The following is a 25865-nucleotide window of genomic DNA, read 5'->3' on the forward strand; positions in this document are numbered from 1 at the left end:
GATCAGGAAAATGATGGGAGTTATCAGTCAAGCACGGGGGAGCAATCATGAAACTAGTCTCCTCTAGGGAGAAAACAGAGTGATGGAGGGGGAAGGAGGAGGAGGAGAAGGGGTAAGGCTCTCAGAGAATCAGCATCCAGCCACAGTGAATGGGGTTCAGAATTCCAGCTCTCCCTCTCTATTCCTTTCTAGCCACGGGTTCACCTTTTGTTCAGCGCCCACTATGATTAAAAAGCCACATTGAGGAATCATCAGAAGGAGAGCAAAAAAATTTACAAACTAATTTGCATTTTAATGAATTTTTAATTGAACCCAAATCTGTTGTTTCTCTTTAAAGATGCAGCACTGACTCTTTTTCCCCTGCTGCTGTGGGCCAAGCAGGAACTTAATATGATAAAAACAATGATAATGTTAAGCTTAATTAGGTTTGAAATCTCTTCTAGAAAGGCTGCATGGAGTCTGGGAATGGTGAGCATTTGCTAGCAGCAGGCTAAGAAGCCAGAGTGCATTGGTAGATACCTTCTTCCTAAAACCACCAAGAATGCACCCAAATCAGCCAGGCACCTATGCTGGGCCAGGACACCATCAAACAGTTCTCTCCTGTCATGGTGCTTTTGGGTTTCTAGGCATGGGTACCAGGCAAGCCCGGCCAGTGGGAGGTGGAGATTGGATTTCCACCCTGGCTTTGGTTTTTGTTATCATCAACTGCTTCACCTTTTGTTTATATCACTTAGCAGGGTCACACTAAGGCACATAGATGGTGGTCTAGGTGATCCATGCACGCTTTGGGAGAAGGCACTGAGAGGCCACCATTGAAAAGAACTCATAACGGTCTGGGATTTTATCCTACTTACAAGCTAACACATCACGGTTCCATGGATGCTGGCAGAAGACATGACACTCCTGGGTCAAAGACAAAGGACTTTATTACTCATGGCAAAATCTGTAGCTGGAGCTTCTGTTTGTACCAGTTCTCCATGACCTACAGTCCCATGGAGGTAAAGGGAAGTGACATAGGTGGGCTTGGATGGCTGCTTCACAGGCAGTGAATTATGTTACCCTGTGATTGGAGGATTCATCACTTTTATAGGGAGGGGAAGAAAGCCAGCTTTGGGGAGAGAGATGCTACCTCTTCCCTTAAGGTTAATCACTGAGGACACAGCTCTGGAAAGTAGTCCAGGTAAAGAGCAGTCAGCGCCTTGCATTCCTAGCATGCTTAGCAAGAACATACAATGATGCTCAGGGTCCATGGTGGCTTCCAATTCCAACAACCATGCCTATGTGTTACTTTCACAGTCAAGGGCCAGGTCTCAGTGGATTCGAAGGCAGTGTGTATAGTAGGTATAGTGGAAAGAGGTTTATTTCTTTACTGGAAAGGAGTAAGTTATTTGTTGAAATTATTACTCAGGCAGTCCTCTGTTTTTTAGTATTTTTGCGGTAGATAAAATTCTGGAGTATTAATTGATGAGTACCACTCGACTCCAAATGTCTCCATTTGCTCCAAATGTCCTGCTTGCTTTCTCTCCTCCCTCCATCACCCTTTCTGAACCCTTCAGCCCCAGCAGTCAGATGTAAGCCCAGTTCCCCCAAAAGTGATGACCACGGCAGAGCCAGAGGAAAAGACATCACATACTTGGCTTTAAAGATTAAAGAACCACCAGAGTATGGCAGGAAAATCTGGGAAGGATGTTTGTTTGCCAAGCAGCTCTTTTTCTTCTCCAAACACAGACTAGATAACAACCCCACAGCCTGAGGGCAGGAGAGAACCATCAGAGAGGAAGAGAGAGGTGTGGGTCCTTGTGAACTGTCCCCTCAGGCTGACTAGGGGGATGCCTACTCAATAGGACCCTCAGATAAATTTAGGGATAAGCTACAGTGGAGCAAAATGGTGTCCTGGAAAATATGGTAGAGAGAACCTGAGAAACTCACAAAATTTCTTAGGGTGTGCAAGAACAGCTGAATTTTCCCTGTGGCCTAAGGTCAGCTTCCGCAGGTGGCCTGGTCATCAAGGTTGACGTAGGTTTTAGTCCAGCCTGTGAGTTCCAATTTGTTCTTGCTCTCCCTCATATTATACCCATCTTCCCTGCCAGCTTATTAGTTCTGAGGACTTCAAGTGCAGTGTCAGACAACAGCCACACAGGGACTGCTTATAGTTGTGTAAGGTCAAATCCCTGCTGTAGCACACACACCCACCTACCCATCCATGTACCCATCTACCCACCCACCTACCCATTCACCCACCCATGTACCCCTCCATCTTCCCAGCTATCCACCCACCTACCCATCCATCCATCCACCTATCCACCCACTCATCCATTCACCCATCCACCTACCCACCCATCCAGCCACCCACTTACTCACCCACCTACACATTCACCCTACCACCCCACTCATCCATCCAAGTGGTTCTGCCAGTCTTTGATTTATATAGGTCACTCTGTTTCCATCTAGAAGGAAACGTCTGGAAAATGGTGGGCCTGTAGCATGGAGAGGAGAGAAGGAATTTAAGAGAAGTTTCTCCTCCATGCTTGCTCCAATCACTGAACTCTTTCCTCCCCCAAATCCTTTGAACTCTTAAGTCTACTCATCCTATAGAAGCTCTATGACAGAAGAGGGAAACCAGGCCATTTTCACTGTTGCCCAGACTGGGAAGCAGGATCATGTCTCTGCAGGGGAGACAGAGAAGCCCTTCTGATTTGACAACTCTTCAAATGCATCTCTTACAATAGTGACTCCAACCAGAGAATCAATGAATCACACCAAACAAACCTAGTTATTTTTAGTACTTCTCTTTATATAAGGTGAAAGTACAAATGTTTGCAATTTTCCAGCAGTCTACTGGGAATTTTCAAAGATAGGTGTAGAAAATATCCTGAACATTTTATTTTATTTTATTCTAAATTAGGATCCAATCTAGCGAAGGCAAAAAATCTAAAGAGTTGCCAGAGGATATTCAGATACTTGATTAAGATAGGATCATTGGATGCTTGAAAAAGAATAATTGGCTACCTATTTATCAAAGTGATTATTAAATATTTTTAAATAACAGGCTTATAAAACATCTGAGCTCTTTTTATATGATGAACTGCTTTTTCATAATCAAGGACATAATAAAGTAAACATAAAGCTCAGATAGAGGGATAGAAAATTATTCTGGTAAGACAAAGAATCTTTGCTATCTAGGAAGATTACACAGAAGGTAAAGAATATTCTTTTATATTATGGATAATGACATTGGTCAGTAAATCAAGGAAGCCAGCCCTTCAAAGCTGGGAGAACTTTGTCAAAATGTTAACATTTTCACAGCTTCTTTTCAGAATCAGGTGTTATAAACCAAGGCAACTAGATTTCACTTTCCAAGTTGTGTCCTTCCCTTATATCTTGGAATAGACTTGCTTAAAAAGTGAAAGCACACAGACACTTGTATTTCTGTCACCATCGCTCCTAGTATTGTCTCAACCATCCATATTAATTATGACTTCTAACTAAAGTAACTAACTTCTATTTCACAGAGCAAATTAGGAGGTAGATAATGAAGGACTGTCCGTCATATATGAGTATTTTAGCAGACTAACAGAACTTGTGATACATACAACACAATTTTATATAGCTACAGACACCACTTTTACACTTTAAAATGAACATGTTTGTTAACATGACCCAAAGATTTAGCTGTATAGCTTATAAAAATAAGAAGCAAAAGCACATATACTTTAAATTATAATGTGTAATCAAAGTCTCATTATTCTATCTTATTTTGAAAATAGCTAAGTATCTAAGAATTATCCATTAATTAGCTCACTCTGATATCTGATAGCTTTTAATTCACCTAAAGATGTTAGAAATTGTCTAAACTGGTTCAATACAAAATATAATTACTGTTGATATGAAAAGGTCAGATAATGACTTAATTCAGTTGGATGCAAATTTACATTTTTCATAATCTTAAACCTCATTGGGAGTAATGTTAGTTTATTTGATTAGTAAACCTATATAAACTTAGGAGACTCAGATTTTGTTAGGAATACAAACCCAAGTAAAATAAAATGTACTATTGTATTACACTTAACACTGATAAATCAGAGAAAAGATATAGCTAGTGTTTCTTGAACTGTGATTTGCCAACATTTTCTGTACTTATGTGTTTGGTTCCCTACAATGTTTCTGAGCTAGCAATTTATGTAAGATGGATTTTTTCAGGTCTACCACATCGAAGTATCAGAAATTCAATGTTTCTATTTCCTGGGAATTTTAGGAATATTCCACTTATATGTTGATTTTTGTTTATAAACAAGTCAGAAGAGTGCTCCCATAATTTAAGAAACAGAATATCTTCCAGAGGTAGGAAAATATCTTATACTCTTACAAATGAGAAATCAAGGCCTTTTTCATTTATGGACTAACAGTCATATAGAGAATTTGTAGCTTCAGCTCTACAACTTTAGCCAGAAGTCAAAAGGAAATACAGAAACACAAAAAGTCACTGGTCCATATTTAAAAGATCCAATCTCCTTCCTTGTAGGCTGACATTCTTAATTGAGCAGAGCTTAAAATAGTCAAATAGACAAACTAGGTAATCTGTCACCTGTCTCACCCAACAGAGACTCTAACATCCCTCTACAGAGATTACTACATGGTCAGATCATAAAACCAAAATCCCAATCATTACTGCCACCCCAGGGATTCATTTATTGGTGCCAAGTGAACCACAGACAAGACAAAGATACCAAATCAGTAGAAAGGAAAAACCTTGTCTTTCTGCCTTTCCTCTTGACTGACCCTCACGTTCAGAGCAAGTTTCTGCTGCTATGACCTGAGTCACACAGGCAGATCTGGGGAGCAGATGGTCCAGTGTGGTCCTTTGTGGTATAAGGCAACACAATTGGTGTGTCGATCTCAGTGTGATGCTCTTAGAGTGACAGAGCAAATGCCACACTGGGAGCTAACTAACACATGTCTGAGGCAATAGAGAAGGAGGGTTTCCCCATGGACTTAGAATTGGTAGGGAGCTTAGTGATCTTCCCACCCAATGTCCTCATTTGCAGAAGGGGAAACTGAGTCCCTCAGAGGCCAAGATTCTCTCCCAGGGTCCCACACCAAGTTATAGGTAGCTCCAGGGCCAGGAAATGCAGACCTTCTGTCTTCTAATTTTCACAACCAGTGATGTTCATAGTTAAGTTACATCATGTAGCCAAGTTATTTTTCTGGTACTGAAAACCCCCAAAAGTCTTCATACGTATTCAGCACCCTGGTCAGTTATTTTCAGTGCTTTTGTCATTATCAGGAGTCTGATTATTTGATTCTGTAGAAGATTTAGAGGAAGCCAGATACTGTGTGCTCAGAAATGGTCTCATTCTTTTCTGGATCAAAGATAATTATAATAATAGAAATTCCATTCATGAGTCTGTTTCTGTAGGCTGGATATTCTACTATGGGCTTTACATTCATTCTCTCATGCAGTCCTTTACAATAACCCTTCAAGGAAGGCACAGTCATTGCCATTTATAGGTAAGCAACCTGTGGCACAGAATGGGAGAGTGATTAAGGCCAAAGTTTCACAGGATTAAATACCAGTGCTGGGATTTGAACTGGGATCTGATTCTTGATCCTGAACTCTTGCCACGTTTGAAGAATATTAACTCAAGATTCTGAAAGGTTTTGAATGTCAAGTTACTCAGTCTGGATATTATTTTTCAGGCAGGCCTTTTCCAAAGCTTATTCTATAAGATATAGTCTTGAGATTTTAGCAGATGTTTCAAAGGGCAATACATCTCTGTAGCCCAATTCATTGAGAAGACCCCAAAACACAGGAAACAGGTCTGTACTCCCTTTAATATGCTACTGTACATTGCAAAACACAGAGAGGATCTTATCTGCAGCGTCTCCCCCAAACTTATTTGGCCGCATTTCCATGCTCAGAATATCATCTGTGGACAAACTACAGCAGTGGAGAGCCTCAGATAATTTCTGAGCAGAAACATAGTCAGATCTGTGTTTACAAAGGCAACTGAGGCAGTGGATTCAAGCATGGACACAGTGGTTTCCACCCTCTGGGAGACCAGTTAGAAAGTAGCTAATTCCACTGAGGTAGAAAGAAAAAGAAAAGTAACCTCACTCATCCATCTGCTAATGGGCAGAGTGGGATCCAGGGACCACGATTACCAGCATGTTCAAAATCCTCGTCCAGTTAAAAACCCATCCTGTTTGAGACAGCACTTCGAAAACCATGTAGAGCTACACACACACACACACACACACACACACACAGATTAGCAAAGACTAGACATCAGAGAAGCTGTGTGAACACACAGACTCCAGCCTTAGTTCATCCTGTGTCTAGACCTCAGCCCACCCACTCTGTGTTGATCCCAGTTGTCAACACGCACAGTCTAGGAACGTAAGCTCCCACTGCATCAATCCAACCACCAGGCTCACCACGGACATTCATCCGCCACATCATTCACAGCTCCCTTCTACACCAAGACCAAGCCTGCTCATCCAGAGACGCCATCCGTTGGCAAAGTATGTCTGTGGCACCATCCAATTCTCCACCCACATGGAAGCACTCGAGGCAGTGAGTGTTGGTCATGGGTCTTGTCAACTGATGTCGTCTTTTCTTGTTTCTCTTGGCAGGTGTGTGTGTGTGTGTTTGGTTCTTTGCATCTCCTTACTCTTCCCGTCATAACAGACCTTGCCGGACTCTCTGGATTGTGGGTGAGTTCTACTAAAAACATGTCTCATTGGGAATATGGGAATATTTGGACCATTACTTTCGTGATTACCTTCTAAGGTTCGGTTAAAACAAACCACAGCAGTGTATAAGGGGAACACCTAGGCTTGTGGTGGAGGGGACAGACTAACTGCTATAGAACCAGATAGAGTGGATGGGATTCCTGACTCCATGTCTTAATAGCCATGGACCTTGGACAAGTTATCAACCCTCTCTAAATTCCAATTTCCAAACATCCAAAATGGGAATCTGGGACTATTGCTACCGTGGGTTTAAGGATTAAGAGAGGATAAAGCACTCAGTAAATGACAGGGCCCAACATCTGTCCACAGGGAGGACCCGGTGGTTAGTACAATTGGCTTCTGCTGCTGGCACAAATCTCTTTGCTATTTCACTTTGCTTTTGCCTGTCAGCTAGTCCCCATTCAGGTCCAGTGGTTCTGATGGCCAGGCAATTGCCTTTGCAAGCTTATCCAGATGTTCCAGTTCTAGCCATATCTGATTCGTATCTCTGTATCAGGGACCTAAATGAAAATTGCTATGAGTCTCAATTCCATCAACTCTGGAAATTGCTGGGCTCCAAACTCTCCCTCAAGGGAGACTTTTGGCAACATAACTTAGATTATAGTTCAGCTCATGTTTAGTGAACACCTGCTATGTGCTAGGCATGATGCTGTGCTTTCATACAAGTTATTTCACTGAAGTTACAGAAAAATGCCAATTTTACGGTATCATCAGTAGCTCGAGGTAGCATTTATACATATATGTCCAATCCTAGCAGGGTAAAACTTCTCTTTTCTGTTTTTTTTTTTTTAATTAATTTATTTATTTATTTTTGACTGCACTGGGTCTTCGTTGCTGGTGTGGGCTTTCTCTAGTTGTGGCGAGCAGGGACTACTCTTTGTTGCGGTGCTCAGGCTTCTCATTGCAGTGGCTTCTCTTGTTGTGGAGCATGGGCTCTAGGTGCGTGGGCTTCAGTAGTTATGGCTCACGGGCTCTAGAGTGCAGGCTCAGTAGTTGTGGCGCATGGGCTTAGTTGCTCCGCGGCATGTGGTATCTTCCCAGACCAGAGCTCGAACTCGCGTCCCCTGCATTGGCAGGCGGATTCTTAACCACTGCGCCACCAGGCAAGCCCCTCTTTTCTGCTTTTAGGAGTAATATTCAATATATTTATCAACGTGTATAGCTTGAGTTCCAACCAATCAAAATGAGACCCTGGAGGATGGCACCTGGGCAGGGTCGGGGGTGGGGGGTATTTGAGGACTGCAGCTATTTACCAGCTGGAATAGAAGTATTTTAACAATTCAACTTTCAATATTTTAACAATTGTTATGACTGATCTTGGTCAACCTGGATGAATATTAACCCCATCTTCCTTCCCAATGGTTCAGACATTGGAGAGATGGCGAAATATTCCTTTACCTCCTTCAGTTGCTGTTACGGGAAAATGCAGAAAGTGTTACCCTTGGGGCTCCAGGGACAGAGAATGAAAACAAGATCCATGGTTTCTGGACTTTGGAGACAGACAGAAGCTGGGTGGGCTAGTTGAGGCCATGTATATAGTGGTTAAGACCTCCAGCTCTGGATCACGTGGACCTGGTTGGAGGCCTCCCTCCATCACTTACTACCTATGTGATATTGGACATGTTATTAGCCTTGCTGAGCCTCAGTTTCCCTGTTTATGAAATGATGATAACAGAACTACCTCACAGGTTTTCTATTTTCTTTTTTTTTTTGCGGTGCGCGGGCTTCTCACTGTTGTGGCCTCTCTCGTTGCGGAGCACAGGCTCCGGACGCGCAGGCTCAGGGGCCATGGCTCACGGGCCCAGCCGCTCCGCGGCCTGTGGATCTTCCCGGACCGGGGCACGAACCCGTGTCCCCTGCATCAGCAGGCGGACTCTCAACCACTGAGCCACCAGGGAAGTCCTTTCTGCAGTTTTATGAAACAGTATAGATAAGTCCCTTAACACTGTTATTGGTTATTAGTGTAATTGGAATAATATTTTCAAAATACCCGTCGAAGTTTTCTGTCTTCTCAGAAATCCAGTTTTCTGGAAATTCCCTGGCGGTCCAGTAGTTAAGCCTCCGTACTTTCAATGCAGGGGGCGTGGGTTTGATCCCTGCTTGGGGAAGATCCCACATGCTGTGGTGTGGCAAAAAAAAAAAAAAGAAGAAAGAAATCCAGTATTCTTTTGACTTTTATGCCCTCATTGCCTGAGGGAGGGAAGACCAAATATGTGGAGGAAGTAAGATTTGTCAGAAAGGAAGAGGAAGCAGAACGCCCGCCATTGCTGGGGGCAGAGAAAGGGGGAGGGTGAAGAGCAAGGTGTCAGACATGAATGTCCTTGCTTCCTTCCCCCTCCGATTCCTTGGGGAGACTGAGGAGGATTTGTAGAAACATTCGAGAATTTGGGTGAGTCTCAGAATAGGAGGGTTTGCTCCCTGTTTCCCAGAGGGTAGCCCAGGAGAACTGCAGCCTCTCAGAGAAGGCCTGCCCTCGGCGTGGACCAGTACGGAAGGTGCCAGGCTGACAGCCGGGGATGTTTGCCCCCGAGAGAGGGCCCAGCTCCCTTGTTGCCCAGTTCCCATGGCATCTGGGGCCCCGGAAGTTCCTGCTTGTTTCCCCTGGTGGGGGACACAAAATAATGAGAGATCCCAGCGTGTAGAATATCACTGGGAAGTAGCCCCAGCACGTGGGGACCTAAGTGGGGGCTTATGGCAGGGACTCCAGACGTCACCTTGGACCTCAACAGGATTCCCAAGAAACAGACAGTAGCGGTTGCCCCTCAGTGAACACCAGCACAGGAAACCCAGTGAGGGCGTGAGAGGAGGGACCACCTAGCAGGGTGCATGTGGACCCAGAGGATGGTGGGTGACCAGAGGCTCCCTCGTTACCATTGCGGGGCTCTGCCAGCTCCCCTCTGCCCTTGGTGCCAGCTTGGGAGGGAGAAGGGGGAGGGGAAACCCCTTGAAATGGGAGCTGAGAAAGAGCTGAGAAATTGCTACCACTTCCCTCCTGCCCACCCCTGTTGTCTCCAAAATGGGGACTCAGATGAGGGCAGTTACAGACATACAGACTCCTGTCGTATATTAATTTGGATAGGTCACACCAGCTCTTATTAACAGCAACAATGATGCATTGTGGCAATGGTCAGGTGCAAGGCAAGAACAATGCAACACCGGGGGACTTGATACTTCCCATCAAGAGGGTGTCTCTGGAGCACCCCATCACACCCCTCTGAGGGGGCCCCCTGGCAGCTCCCCTCCCCCAAAACCTCAGGGACCACAGCCTGGCTCCTCTGTCTTTCAGCTTCCCGGCTTCACCCTGCCCCTTTACCTGGACCTGTTTGGATTGGTGACCTGAATTCACACTCTTTTCCCTGGTCCACCAGATACCACCTTCCAGTGTATCTCTAGTTTGCTTCTATCAGAATCCACCTCGTAACATTTCAGACATCCCATTCTCTGATCACAACCCTGTCTCTGCTCGCGTGTGTCACTAGTTATTCATCCTCCTTCAGACAGCCTGTCCCTTGACCTATTTCCCTCTGTCCATCAGCAACTCCCATCCTCCCTGCCCAGAGTCCGGGATCCATCCAGAGTGTCAGCCACTCTCTTACCAGCATCCTCAACTCAAGCCCCTTCATCTCACCCTCCTGGCAAAATCCAGCCATGCACCACTTCAACTCTTAGCCCTTTCTGCTGAGCATTGTGAAAGGAAAACAAAAAAATCACACAAGCCTGCAAACTGGGGCCAAGATAAATTCCCAATATTCAACCAGAAGTAGAGTTGTGACACCGCCCAGGATGACTTCTATTTTCTCCTGTCAGCCCTCTGTCCCCATTCTTCAGTGGCTTTAATTGATCACACCTACATCCACCCTGTCTCAGCAGACGATCTTACTTACAGTCTACTTCCAGAGAAAAGTAACACCGCAAGCCAACGTCCTCAAAACGTCCTCAGGCTTCCTCACACCTCCTAATGGATTTATACCTCAATGTACCATTTCTCCTTTCCCTCTACATCCAAGGCTTCTCCAACCCCTGTGCTTTGGACTTCATTCCCTCCTGCCTCCTCTTCACCCTTGCTCTATCCCCCCTTTGGCCCCATATCTTCAACTTCTCCTTCTCTCCTGCTCCTTTTCCCTCCACATTCAAAGATTCTGAAGTCATTTCTACCCTAAAAATAAAAATAAATGAAAAACAAGCTCCCTAGGCTCCACATCTCCCCTCTAGCTGCTGGCCCCATTCTTCTTCCCTCTTTTCTTCAAATAGTGTTTTTTACTCATTGCTTCCAATTCCTCATTTTTACCCACTCCTGGGTCTCTGCAATCCACCAGAATCCCACCACCCCACTGAACGTGCTCTAGTCAAGGTCAAAAAGGACTAACATCCATGGTCACTACATCCAATGATGCAGATCTTACCTTATTTGACCTTTTGGCAGTATTGCTCCCTTTACAGAAATGCCACCTCCTTTTGATGCCATTTCGCACATTTCCGTGGATCTCCACACACCTTGCTGGCTACTTGGACTCCATCTCTGTTTTGGAAGAAGGGCTTCTTTGTCTCTGATGATCATCCTTTAACCCAGTGGTTCTCAGAAACGTGAGCATGCATCCGAATCATCTGGAGGGCTTCTTAAAATACAGGCTCCTTGGGCTTCCCTGGTGGCGCAGTGGTTGAGAGTCCGCCTGCCGATGCGGGGGACACGGGTTCGTGCCCCGGTCCGGGAGGATCCCACATGCCGTGGAGCGGCTGGGCCCGTGAGCCATGGCTGCTGAGCCTGTGCGTCCAGAGCCTGTGCTCCGCAACGGGAGAGGCCGCAACAGTGAGAGGCCCGCGTACCCCCCCCCCAAAAAAAAAATATACAGGCTCCTGGGCCACACACCCACAGAAGCTCTAATTCAGTAGGTCTGGGGCGGGTCCTAAGAATTCACATCTCTACTAACCTCCCAGATGCTGCTGACGCTGCTGGTCCAGGGCCCACACTTTGAAAACCACTGTTCCCAGGTGTTTGTCTTCAGCTCCTTTCTCTTTTCTATACCAGTGGCTCTTGACCCTGGTTGCACATTAATATCACCTGGGAAGCTTTAAAAAAATAGGAAGGCTTGGACACCCAGGCTGAGTTAATTAGAATAGCCAGGAAGGGAGCTCAGGCATTTGAAAGAGCTGCCCAGGTTGTCCTAATGTGTTGCTAGGGGTGAGAACCACATCACCCCTGGTGATTTCATCCACCAATATGGCTTCACTTACTCTCTCAATGCTAATGACTCATAAATTTCAGACTTTAGCCCAGACACTGGTCCTGAGCATCAAAGCTGTATTTCCAATCACCTGCTAGACATCTACCCTCCAATAGCTCACAGAACCCTCACATTTACCATGGCCATGCTCGAACCCACTATTACCTACCTACCTCTCCTTTGGGGTTTTCCATGTTCAGTGCCCACCCAGTTGTCCAAACTAGGAAACTGATGGTTAGAATTTACTCTTCTGCTCTCTATTAGTTTCCTGTGTCTGCTGTAAATAAATTTCCATAACTTGGTGACTTAAAACAACAGAATTTTTCTCCCACAGTTTGGATGCCAGAAGCCCCAAATCTGGTTTTGCTGGGTTGAAAGCAAGGTGCCTACAGGTTTGCGCTCCCTCTGGAGGCTCTAAAGGAGAACCTGTTCCTTGACTATTCCAGCTTCTGGCCAGCATTCCTTGGCTTGTGGCCACATCACTCTAATCTCTGTCTCCATGGTCACACTGCCTTCTCTGTCTGTGTCAAATCTCCCTCTGCCTCTCACTCATAGGATGCTTGTGACTGCTTTTAAGACTCACTGGATAATCCAGGATAATCTCCCCATTTTAGGTTCCTTAACTCAATCACACCTACAAGGTGCCTTTGCCCTATAAAGCAAAGGGCATTTACAGGTTCCAGGGATTAGGACCTGGTATTGTTGGCGGCCAGTCTTCAGCCTACGACAAGCTCCTTCACCCCCATGCCTGCATCATAATTTAGTATCCCAATTCTGCCCATGCTACTTCCATAAGTATCTCTGGTGTCTCTGTACTTCCCTCCACCTCCATTGCTGTGTTCAAATCCAGGTCCCATCACCTCTTGCCTGAACTACACAGTAATCCCTTAAGTGAAGCCCTGTCTGCCCTCTTGCTACCCTCTAGCTCCTTTTCCACAAGGCAGAGTAATTTGCCCCAGAAGGTGATGCTGTTCCCCTGTTTCACCATCTCCAGTGTCTTCCTATGATGTCTATGTAAAGCCCATTCTCTTGGTCCTGGCTTTGGGATTCCACTCTGGAATCCCACTGCACTTTTCTCCCTGCTTATCTGTGCTAGTCTCTGTGATCTTGGAGCCCTGCTACACTCTTTCCTCTGCCTGGAACATCCTTCACACAGCCCCTCTTGGGTCCTGGGATAGCTTTCCATGGCTACCTATGCTTCTTCAATCATAGACCTAGCGCAGGTCAGTTGTAACCAAGGTTTAATTTTCTGTTTCTCAACTAGACTGTAAGCTTCAGGAAAGCCAGGCCTGATCTGGTATTGTTCTTCTCTTTCTCAGTGTCGAGCACAGTGCTGCCTCAGTAGGTATCAAACAGTGTTTATTGGATTGAATTCCCATGACCCTTCCCAGCCCATTGTGCTTTAGGGTCTCAGGGACACCATCTGGACTATTTAGACATCACTATTACACAATGAAAAATCAGTTCCTATTCACAGAAGCCCCAGGTGCGTGTTTCTTCACGTCATTGTTGGGGCTCACCTGTGTATTCTCTCTCCATCACATGGTTTTGGGAGAAAACAAACTGGCATGATGCTGGTTTTCTCTGATTGGCTGGAGAATGATCCCACATCAACTCTGAGCCCTGAATCTAGTTCCTACACTCATAATTCCAAGCCCTTGAGCTGGGTCAGACCCTACATAACCCATAATCATGAATTTAAACAACATTGTACCTACAAGACCCAGGCTTTATGTTCCTGGTCCCTGCCTGCTGCCTTTCCCGACACTAATGACTACATATAGGGAAGGGTCAGGGGCACGGGTCAGATGATCTTTAATGACAAATGAATCCAAATAATTAGTGGGGGATCATGCCATGTCACTGATACTGCATAAAATGCAGATAAAGAGCCCCAGGCATGGTAAAATTCCAGATGCCGTTACCTCTTGCCCAACTTCTTTCCTCCTGTTCCACTGCCTTCTTCCAGATCTTTTAACTTAACCTCCCATTCCCAGCTCTTTGCCCTCTGCACTGATCTCAGAGTTTAGGATATACTCTCTCCATCTTGCTGGCCTGGATATCTTATCAAGCACCTAACTCCTAGAAGTTCATTATCTACCAACCTGTCCTTCCCTAACCCCCAAAAATGGGGATGGGGAAAGTGCGTGCATGCGTGCGTGCGTGCGCGCGTGCGTGCGTGCGTGTTTGTGTGTGTGTGTGTGTTACAGAGCAGCTTAAGGATTTTCCTCTTTGCTTTTGGTCTACAAGACTTCTCCCTCCTTTGGTCCCCTGACAAGACTGTCAGCGTAGGAGACCCTTTTCAGTGCCACTACTTTGCTGGCGTCATTTCCCTACCTGTTCCTCCACTCCCCACCACATTTCAGGACGCTGGCTGCTACATGCTGTTCCTGCCCCTGGAATGCCATTCCCATCTTCTCTGCCTGCAAATTCTTGCCCATCCTTTGGGAATCAGCTCCAGTGCCCCTTGCTTTCTGAAGCCTCCCCATCGCTGCAGGCAGAAATAGACGTCCCTCCTTCCTGTACTCACAACACCACCATTGAGCTCTGTTAGAGCTCCTGCACCATTGTAGGCTAGGGGCTGTTGGCAGTTGTCTCCCCGACTCAAATGTGAGCTTGCTCAGCAGGTCTCTTTCGTCTCTGGATTGCCCATGTCTGGCCCGTGATTGGTGCTCAGGGTTTGTTACAATTATTCCTGGACCAAGAGGAGAAAAGTCCCCATCCAGCAACACTTGCTCAGCCTTGGGCAAGTAGGGTCAGCGGCCCTCCCAGAGCCTCCCTCCCCACTCATCCTCCGCCTGCTCCCACTTCTTTTGTGATTTAATTGGGAGTTGGTGCTTCAGCCTCTTGGCTGGCGCCTTTAGAAAGAGAGTCATCAGCGGTGAAAGCTCGCCACATCGCTTCATACCTACAGGGCTTGCTGAAATGATGCCCGTGCCCCTGCCTTCCTGGCCTCTCCAGCACCTGCGCCAAGTACACAGGGACCACGCTATGCGTTGGATAGGAGGGCAAAGCTGTTTCGAGAAGTCCCCGTACCTGGCGGGGCATTATCTCGGTGGTGTTGGAGCTTAGGAAATTAATGAAAAGGGAGGGAAGGCACTGGGATCTCAGACTCCCAGTCGGGTCTTGGCAACCCCTGAAGCTGGCAGTATTAGGGAGCTAATGTGCTGACCGCGGAAGCTCAGCTGGTCTCCCGTCCTGCGCCCCGCGTCGCTTTTTCTTCACGCCGATGAGATGCTGGTGGAGATGCAGCAGTCACGCTGCTGCAAATGCTAAGCATGGGCAGCTGTGCCAAGATTTGGAGGAACAGATGATTCCCTTGCAGCCCAAGAGGCTTAACCCATCCAGCTACCCTCACTGATTCAAATGGAAATCTAGAAGGAAACTGATGCTGTTGGTTACTAACCATGTGCCAGGTACTTTATATTGTTTACTTCACTTAATCTGCCCCAAAACTCTGAGGTCTTTGCCTACTATCCCATCTGACAGAGGAGAAACCCAGGGCTCCTGAGGGTACGTCACCTCTCACAGCCTGACCACCTCTTACCCTTCTACAAGCTGTGTCCTGCACAAGGGCTTTGGCCAAGTGATCAAACGGAGGCTGAAATCTAGCCACATTCTGGTTGTCAAACTCTCCAGAGCCTGCCTTTCCCCAGAGACTGGCTACCAACCCTGCTTTGCAGCTAGGACTAGGGCTAAACCGGAGTTGGTTTAAATCCTCAATTGGCTATCCTGCCTCCCTCTATATTTCAGTCCGAAAAGCAAACCCCAAACTTAGGTGAGGGCAAAACAAACAGAAACCAGGGGAGACTCAGTTTTGCAAGGAACAAGGATCCACTGACCTAGTCCCTCTGCCATCTTTTTTTTTTTTTTTTTTTTGCAGTACACGGGCCTCTCACTGCTGTGGCCTCTCCCGTTGCAGAGCACAGGCTCCAGACACGCAGTCTCAGCGGCCATGGCTCACGGGCCCAGCCGTTCTGCGGCATGTGGGATCTTCCCGGACCGGGGCACGAACCCGTGTCCCCTGCATCGGCAGGCGGACTCTCAACCACCACGCCACCAGGGAAGCCCTCTCTGCCATCTTATTTCTTCTAATCACGACCTGATAATTTGTTTGTGAGTCCCACCCAGCTGCTTCTCATTTTTCAATATAAACTTCTTTGGGCTGCATTTGGGTAGGATAGGGAGACTGGGACACATGTCATTATATCATCTTTGCTTATTTTTTTAAAAAAACAATCATTAATATTAATATACCCTCAATAACAGGGTTGTCTTGGGCATAAGGCAACTAGCTTGATTGGTTTCCCCACAGCTAATACAGTTGGGGTTTGAAGGTCAGCATCTTCACGGAATTGCTATAAACAATACAGTTAAGCCTAGCTGAACACAACTCCAATGCTGGTTTGATTCCTGCCTTCTTACTGCCTCAGCCTCTGCCTCTATCTCTACCTTCTCCAGCCCACCCTACAGACCTCTGACAGATAAGCCCTCATAAATCAGTTAGTTCATTGTTTTTCTTCCCAGCTCAAAAGCTTTAAGGGGGTCCATGAAGTCCTAACTTCATCCTCAAGTGGTTCTCAGAGTGTGGTCCCCAGACCAGAAGCATCAATATCATCTACCAGCTTGTTAGAAATGCAAGATTTTAGGGCTTCACTCCAGATCTTCTGAATGAGAAACCGTGGAGGTGGGGTCCAGCAGTCCAGCACTGGAACCGCCCTCCAGGTATTTCTGATTCTAAAGTTTGAAATCCTGACCTCTTTGTTACCTTCCACTCCAACCAAATCTATCCTCTCCCTGCTCCTGGTCATGGGCTATTTAATCATCTTTTTTTTTTAATTGAAGTATAGTTGATTTACAGTGTTAATTTCTGCTGTACAGGAAATTGATTTGGTTATATATATATATATACACGCATATATTCTTTTTTATATTCTTTTCCATTATGGTTTATTACAGGGTATTGAATAGAGAGTTCCCTGTGCTCTACAGTAGGACCTTGTTTATCCATTCTATATATAAGAGTTTGCATCTGTATTTAATCGTCTTCATCTCTGCTCTTATGGTGCTCACTGGTGATAGCAGCAGCTGGTTTTCTCCCCAGCCTCCATCCTCCTCCCCTTTATTGCCAATAGAACTGTATTATGGAGACACCGTTGTGCTTTGCTAACAACATTTCCTTTGCAAGTAGGTGTAATCATAGAATTAAATTCTAGCTAATGATTTTAAGTGGAAGTTTAGAGGGAGGGACCTCTGAGAAGGAAGGACAGCTGGGGTAAGCCCCTTTTTGTCTTTCCACTTTTTCCTCTTCCTTCTAACTGCTACCTGGAATATGGATAGAATGGCTGGAACTGTAGTAGCCTTCTAGGACCTTTGGGGGGAAACCTTGACAGGAAGGCTACACACGGCCAAGCAGAAAGGTAGAAAAAGCAAGGGTCCTTTGAAGCCACCATGTCAGCCCTGGAATATAATCTCTGAACTTCACAGGAGAGAGGGAATCTCTGTGTGTAGAAGCCATGAAAGTTAGGTTTCTGTTGATAACAACAAAAAGCAATTTCTAACAAAATGCCTTCCAAATTTCTCTTTATTTATGCATATCCAACCTGTTCTTTAAGACCTGGTTTGTTTCACATCCTATTAATTTAGCAAACACTGGGGAGCATCTCCTCTGTCCCAGGCCCTGAGTAGGTCTTGGGAATGACAGGTGAGCACAGCCTCATCCGTGCTGATGTGATTGAGGACTCGTCTCTCTCCCTTGCAGTCCATGAGCCTGTCTGCCATTCAAGGGCAGAGCCTCTGGCTCATTCATCTTTGGCTATTAACCCCTAATGTGGAGCCTGATGACTGGGAGGGGCCTAGTAAAGGTTTGTGACATGAAACAGTGGACAGTCGTGGACTCCTCTAGAAGCTTCACCTGAGTTCTCTGGTCCACATTGATCAAAAGGGAAGTGACATTTACCAAGCTCATACTTTATGCCAGGTTAGGCAATTTTTTCCACACATGATTTCTCTCCTTCCTCCCAGCCACCCAGCAACATTTGAGTTATCATCCTCATGTACATTTGGGGAAATTCAGCCTTGTTGAGATAAAAATGATTTGCAGGATCATTGTAGCTCAGCTGGTAGCTGATAGAAATGGGATTGATACCCTACTGGGATGTTTTCGGTTGCAAGGAACAGAAACTCCAATTTAAACTGGCTGAAATGATAAAGGGAATTGATTGACTTACAAAGCCCAAAACTTTCAGATGTAGGGCTGGCTTTAGGCAAGAGTAGTTCTAAAAGGTTCCTTCTGTCACAATCCACAAAATTCCTGAAGTTCACTTGATTGAATTAACTTGGGTTCCTTGCCCACTCCTGAACCATTTGTGGGGTTGATGAAAATGTGATATCTTAGGCTTACATGAATATTTATGGCTTCCAGGCAAGTGTACAAATAGAGGCTTCTAGGCAATAGCCACCCCCCCCCTTTGCTCGTCCATCCCATGCTCCATCCACATGGCGAAGGGCTTTATACACATGCATGTGGATACCCCGCCCTCATGTTCAAGCTCTACACCTGGCCTAGGCGTGGGCCCACTGGCAGCATCATCTGCCTCTGGGAGGAGAGAAATGGGCAAGAGACCAGTGCAGGCCCAGGAAGTAGAGCCCTGATACCAAGGGGCTGCTCTATAATGGGAGCTGTAGGCTCCTTGTGGGTCTGTTCCCCCAGTCCCCCAGACTCTCACATTATAGTAAAATGCATGCTTGAAATGGGGTCAAATGCTGGGCACTCTGAAGTGTGTGGCCCAAGGCAGGAGTCGTGTTGCCTAATTGCCGTTCTGGATACAGTGATTAACCTCAGCTAGTGGGGCCCATCTCCAGAGCTGGAAGTAACATCATACCCACTCAAACCTCAGGCCTGCAGAGTAAAGTGGAGTATGGCTTGGGAGGGATGTGATGGGAATGGATGCTGAACGGGCAACCACCAGCTATCCCTACAGGGCTAAACCATGATGCCTGTTAACCAGAAGTTGCAGGCAGGACCCGTGTTTTGTTCACCACTGAATTCCCATCACTAGTTGCAGAATCTGGCCCAGTGTAAGTGCTCAATATATATTTATGAAATGCTGAATGAATGAATAAGAAAGGCTTCCTCTTATCCCCATCACTCATAGTTTCCATCATATGTATCTTGCATAGTCTAAATCTTTTTGCTTTTGGCCATTTCAGGTAAACTCTCTAGTTCCCCCAAGTCAAGCCCCTGAGACTCCATTCTAAGATAGGGGCTGCAGGTGGGCCTGGTGTGGTTCCTTCCCTCAAAAGAAGTGGCATCAATCAAAGCAGGACACATGTTTCAGAGGGAAGGTCAGTCAGTGACTAAAGAGCACCGTGTCTTCCATAGAGCCCAGGACCTCCAAGACAGAGTGTAAATGAGGGTGGGGTGCACATTCTTCAGCCAGTTTTCTAGACTTTCAGATGCTGACATTAGAATTTGATCACACCAGATGTGTAATTTGGCCAGGCACCATGAAGCACTTTGCTTTTGTCCAATTTACCATTATCAGTGGTCATCCATGGAAATGACTACACTTTGATGCTCAAAATAGCTGGCCCTGTCTTCACTCCTGTCTCCACAATCAACAAGGGTCAGCCCTGTGCTCCTCACACACAGGCTCCCAGCAGCACCTTTTCTGAAAGGGAATTTTCTTGTCTCTGTGATGAGAACAAAATGTACGTTACCTCCTGCTTCCCAGAGATAGCACCACATTTTCTGAGACGTGAGTTTTGACCTGTGATAACAGCCATCTTCAGATGAGGGCCTGTCCCTGGACAGCTGGGTCCAGGGCTCCCTTGAAACAATAGTATAAAACCCACCAAATGTGAGGCTGCTCTACAGATAAACTCAATCTGGTTCTTTTAATCCTTTCAGTCAGTGATTTGAATCAGCACATGCCTAACCCTGGAGGGTGTGATGTGACCCCCATATCCCAAAGTCCCCAAGTAGGTTCCAGGGGCTGACAGAACCTATATTTCACTTAACTTATTCTTGACTTGAGTCCCCTCCCTATTCATTCCACCCACCAGTTCCTCCTGAATCAAAAGATTGGTCTAAATTCTCTGAGGTATTTCTTGGAGGACTCTATGTACAAGAATTACATTCCAAAAAGTTCTCTCTGAGTGATTGGTCCATAGCAAGTTCTAAATAAACAGTAGCAAGCCTCATGGGACCATAAATTCATGTTTACAATATTGTCTCTTATCTCTGCAGCCCCAGCACTGGGTGGGTATTATCAGCTTGTAATTAGTAAGGAATGATTGATTGATTGAGTCAATGAATGGATAAATTCACTGTCCCTGGATTCAACAGGTATAACCCAACTCATTCTTCCCCCAAGGTTCAATTCCTCCTTGTACTGTAGCCTACCCAGATGGCACAGTAATAGCTATAGTCTCCCACAGTTCGGGATGTCTCAGCCTCAGAGAATTGTCAGTCCTGACATATTCAATATTGTCTGGTTCATGGGATTTATCTGTTACGGGCCCTGGTACGGAAAAAAGCACTGTGAGCTGAACTGGCATGCCTAATGTGCAGTTGTATGCAGTCCTGGTCTTTACTCTAGTTCTCATCATTGCTACAGTGGCCAGAGCTGACTAGCAAAAGAGGCGATAAAAGTGAGTATCCAGAAAGTCAAGGCCTGATTTAAACCTTGTGCTTAGAACAAATGTTCTCTAATTTATATTGAGACCATGATAACAAAATGACATTTACAGTTTTCAGTATCAAAAATGAAGGGGAAAAGAAATCAAATCTCAGATGCCAGGTCTTACCAGTAAAGGATGTAAAACCCATACGAAGTACAAATGACTGTTTGACAGACTTCTGATTGATGGCTGAGACATGGTTACATGGTGTTTTAAAATTGACAGGACCTGAAGAAGAAGCTGAGGAAATTATTGGAGAAATAGTATTCTCAGGTTTAGATGCCATCTGAACAGATGTTGTTGGTAGGTTGAATAATAGTCCCTCAAATATGTCCATGTCCTAATCCCTGAAACCTGTGAATATTACCTTACTTGGCAAAAGGGACTTCGTAGTTGTGATCAAGTTAAAAATCTTGAGATGGGGAGATTATCCTGGATTATCTAGGTAGACCTGATACAATCAGCATGGTTCTTATAGGAGGGATGCAGAAAGAACCAGAGTCAGAAGAGAAGGTGGTATAATGATGGAAGCAGTGATTGGAGTGATGTGCTTTGGAGATGGAGGAAGAGGCCACAAGCCAAGGAATCCAGGTGGCGACTAGACACTGAAAAGGGCAAGGAAACAGATTTTCCTCTCAGAGCCTCCATGAGCAACCAGCCCTGCAGATACCTGGATTTTAGTGCAGGAAGACTGATTTCAGGCTTCTGACCTCCAGAACTGTAAGAGAATAAATTTGTGTTATTTTAAATTCACTAAGTCTATGGTAACTTGTTACAGCAGCAATAGGAAACTAATACAGATATCAACCATCAACCCTGAATTTATGGCTAATCTTATAATGAGTAATTTGTTGTGTGTCTAACCTCCTACCAATGGAGGATTTACCAGTGAGGAAGGTTCATGTGGCCTCACAGAGACTTGCTATAGAACATTTTAATGATTTGTCATGAAGTATGAAGGGATTGGAGGAGGGGGAAATCCCACATTACCAGTTTGAAAAGTCATTCTGCATTCCAGTTACTTGAGGAAATGAATCTGAGATTTGGTGGAGTGATAGCCAAGAGTAGCTTCTGCTTCCAAAGAACAGGTTAGGAAATAGAAATGTTTTCTACAGAAAACTATTTTCTCATGTTGGGACTTTCTAAACTGTTTACCACAGACCTTTCAAGATGTCATTTTAAGTCTCCATAACTCAGTTTTCCTAGAGTGGTTAAATGTATGGACTAGAGTCAAGTTGCCAACAGTGCTGAAGGCTCCCTTGAGATTGTGAGCATAACTTTAATGTCAGGCAAGTCTGCTGTTTGTTTCTCTCCAACTACATCCAGCTCTTCCAAGGCAAACATGAGGTATATAAGCAGGATGAAAATTTTATTAGGCAAATGCAGTGGCAGAAAGAGAGGAAGGGGGTTGAGGATGTGTAAAAGAGTGTTACTAATGATGGGCCATGGATTTAAGTCAAGAAAGGAGAGCAAGAACTTGATGGAGTAGTGGATAGTAAGAGATTGGTAGGCTCAAGGGGTTGGAGGTCCTCGTGGGATCAAGGAATGGTTGGAATCAAACCACTAGAAGCAGTAATGGGGGTGGTGGGTAATTACACATAAAATACAATCTAGACCATGATGTGTCTCCCAACTTCCTCTCCAAACTCTACCTCAGCCTGCACTGTACCTTAGTCCTTAGCTCAGCCACACCAGCCTCTTCTCTTCCTTGAACCTGCTCAACCTCCTCCAACCATCCCCCCATTTTTTTTTGCCCTCCCTGTTCTGTCTGCCTGGAAAGCTCTTCCCCAGAAGGATCCTGTGGCTGGCTCCATCTCACGATCCAAGCCTTCCCTGATCTCCATGTAAAATCGTGACCCACTCCATCCCTCATTGAGGTTACTCTTGATCATATCAATCACATAATACTTACCTAAACCTGAAGTTATTACATTTATTTGTTGACTTGTCTACTGTCAGTCTGCTCCTCCCATCTAGAAGGTGAGCTGCATGAGAGCAGTGACCTTGAGTGTCTTGTTCTCTGCTAACTCTCAGCACCTGGAACAGTGCCTGGCACAGGAAAGGAACCTAAGAAAGTAAGGATAAATGGACAAAGGCATGAATAAATGGATTTTTGTAAACAAAATTTTCCTTCATTAACCTTAAAAATTGTTTAAAACAATTAAAGCAATTTAACCTAAAAAATTGTTAATCTGCAGACATTTTTTTTCCCCAAACAAGTTCAGTATTTCTGTCAAAATCCTTGGAAACCCTTTCTAGTAGGGGCAGCAGTTCTCAAGTGGGGGCATTTTTGTCCTCCAAAGACATTTGGCGATGTCTGCTGACATTTTTATTGTCCAGTGTACTATTGGTATCTAGTGGGTGGAGATTGATGCCCAAAACTCAGCCTCTGTGCACCAGTGCTGAATCAAATCTTGGAGACAGAGTTTTGGGTGAAGTAGAAAAGAATAGCTTTATTGCTTTGCCAGGCAAAGGGGGACACAGCAGGCTCATGCCCCTCAAAACTGTGTGTCCCAACCCAGGAGAATTTGGTGAGGAGGTTTATAGCAATGGTTCAAGGGTGGGTTTGCTGTTAAGGATTAGGGGGTGTGTAGGGTCTGCATTCCTTAAACCTGGCCTCAGGTGGCCTCTTGCTGTGGTTATCAGATGGTAATCTTCTCTGGAATGAAGAATGCTAACTTCTTCCATTTGTTGAGGGTTTTAGTTCTGTAAAGAGCTCAAAGATATTTTTATGTGACTCCCTTGAGGCAGAACAAGGACCCTGCCCCAAGGCTGCATTACTGTTTCTTGGCTGCTCCTCCCTTGTCTCTGCATCCCCTCCTGTTCCCTGATTAGCAACTGTTCAAATCTGCCCTTTGGAACTCAGGAAGGTCATGGAGGCTGGAGTCTGTTCCCTACAAACAAGCAACGGAGGACACAGAAAGGCTTCCGTGCCCAGGAGCCCCACAGGGTCCTGCTCGGTTTCAAGAGCATGGATGCTGTTAAATATCACTACCCACAGTAAATTATCTGGCCCAAAATGTCAATAGTAGCAAGGCTGAGAACCCTGCTAGGAGCTAAGAGTAATCACCCTGTGAGAATTGCTGGCCAGACCAAACCCTGTGAGAAACTTTGTAGCTCCCCAGTGCCCTGGAGAAGTGTCACTGTCCGGTGAGGTTGGAACTCCCCCATAGGCTCTGCCAGTGCACTGTGTCTCTCCAGTGAGATGTGAGAGAGCCACTGGATTGGTACTAGCCAAGATAAACAATCCAGAAACTTCACACACTTCTTCCAGGAAAGAATAAAAACAAGAGTGTAGACCTGCATTTGTAACTGGTTGTCATTTGCCAACTGGGGCCTGGGCAGCCTTGAAATGGACAAACATACAATTATGTGAAAGTGAAAGCACACATTGCAGGCCTGTATGGTCCCAGCACTGACGGTTTCTCAACTCCCAAAGCCCTTCCTATTCATCAGGAGAAACCCCATTTGCAAAACATTTATTCAAGGCTTAATTACCAATAAATCCTCCCATGAAGCCACTCCATTGAAAGGCTGCACAATAGCTTGGCTTGGTAATCAATGCCCCATTCATGCGCTAATGAGTGGAATCAAATGGGTGTTAAGAGGCGTGGTGAGCAGGCCCAGGGACCAGAGAGACTCCATCTAGCTTTTTCCTTTAGTGCTCTTCTCTAATTAGGGCCCTGTTCACATGTTAATCAGTGCTGGGATCCTTGGAAGTTGGGGACAGCATTCCCCTGAGGCACCTGTGCTCCTGTGTAGGCAGGTGCACTAGTCCCTGTGAATTTCCTCCAGCCTGAAACATCAGCCCTGCTTCCAACCAGTTGGTGTCTTGAGCCCTGTTTTTAAATAAGGTGGGGTTATCCCTGAGCTGACCTCCACCCATACATGCATACCATCATGCATCAGATCCAGGGACTGGGTGCTGCTCTACATGCATTGTTCTATTTAACCCTTATCACAAATATGGCACATGATTTTATCATTATTATCCTGATAATAGAGATAAGAAAACTGAGGTTTCCTGACTTTTTCCAAATCGTATAGATAATAATCAGAATGGTCTCCCATTCACCAATGAATTAAACATTTATTTTATGCACATGTGTGCCAGGTACTAGAAATACAGTCCAATGAGGAGGACAGATACAAAAGCAGGTAATTATCACGCCACACATGGGGGCTCATGAGGGGGGCCTGCTCCACTCCAAAACCCAATGTCCTTCTCCCCTGCGTTGAGTTATCCCTCATTGGTAATCCAGGTAAGGGACTGTGGTGACTTGGATCAGTGTGTAAATGGTGAGAAGCCATCAAATTCTTGTAAGGAACAATTAATTCCTACAATTTTAAACTTACTCTAGATAAAGGCAATAGGAGAAAAGAAATTTACGGTTTCATTTCATTTGTGAACGTAGATGTACAAAATATTACATGAAATATTAACAATAGAGAACAAACATATGGATACCAAGGGGGAAAGCGGGGGGTGGGGGTGGTGGGATGAATTGGGAGATTGAGATTGACATATATATACTATTGATACTATGTATAAAATAGATAACTAATGAGAACGTACTGTATAGCACAGGGAACTCTACCCAATGCTCTGTGTTGACCTAAATTGGAAGGAAATCCAAAAAAGAGGGGGTATATGTATATGTATAGATGATTCACTTTGCTTACAGCAGAAACTAACACAACACTGTAAAGCAACTATACTCCAATAAAAAGTAATTCAAAAAAGAAAAATAGTCAAAGCATGTGAACATGTAATTTATGGAAGCAGAAACCAAATGCACCTAAGGAGGTGCTTAAAGTTATTAATAATCAAAGAAAGACAAATTACAAAATAATATACCACTTTCTATCTAGTAGATTGGCAAAATTAGAAAGCGGGATAATGCCAAGTGTTGGTGGGGATTTGGAGATGCACACCCTTAGGCACTATTGCCAGGAGGGCAGATGGTGTGATGGTCTGTAGAACACAGCTGGTGCTCATCTCTTAACTGAGTCCAATTAAGTAGATGTACACTGAATGACTCAGCAATTTTATCCCTCTCCATCTGTAGTCTGAAGAAATACTTACACAGCTCCCCAAGGGACATATACAATACTTCGGTGCAGCATTGGTTGCGGTGCCAGGAATTCGGAGACCATCTGGGTACCTATCATCTGGAGATTGGATAGATAAACGTGGGGAGTGCA

Source organism: Lagenorhynchus albirostris, chromosome 1 (assembly GCF_949774975.1).
Source record: "Lagenorhynchus albirostris chromosome 1, mLagAlb1.1, whole genome shotgun sequence".
Lineage (NCBI taxonomy): Eukaryota > Metazoa > Chordata > Mammalia > Artiodactyla > Delphinidae > Lagenorhynchus > Lagenorhynchus albirostris.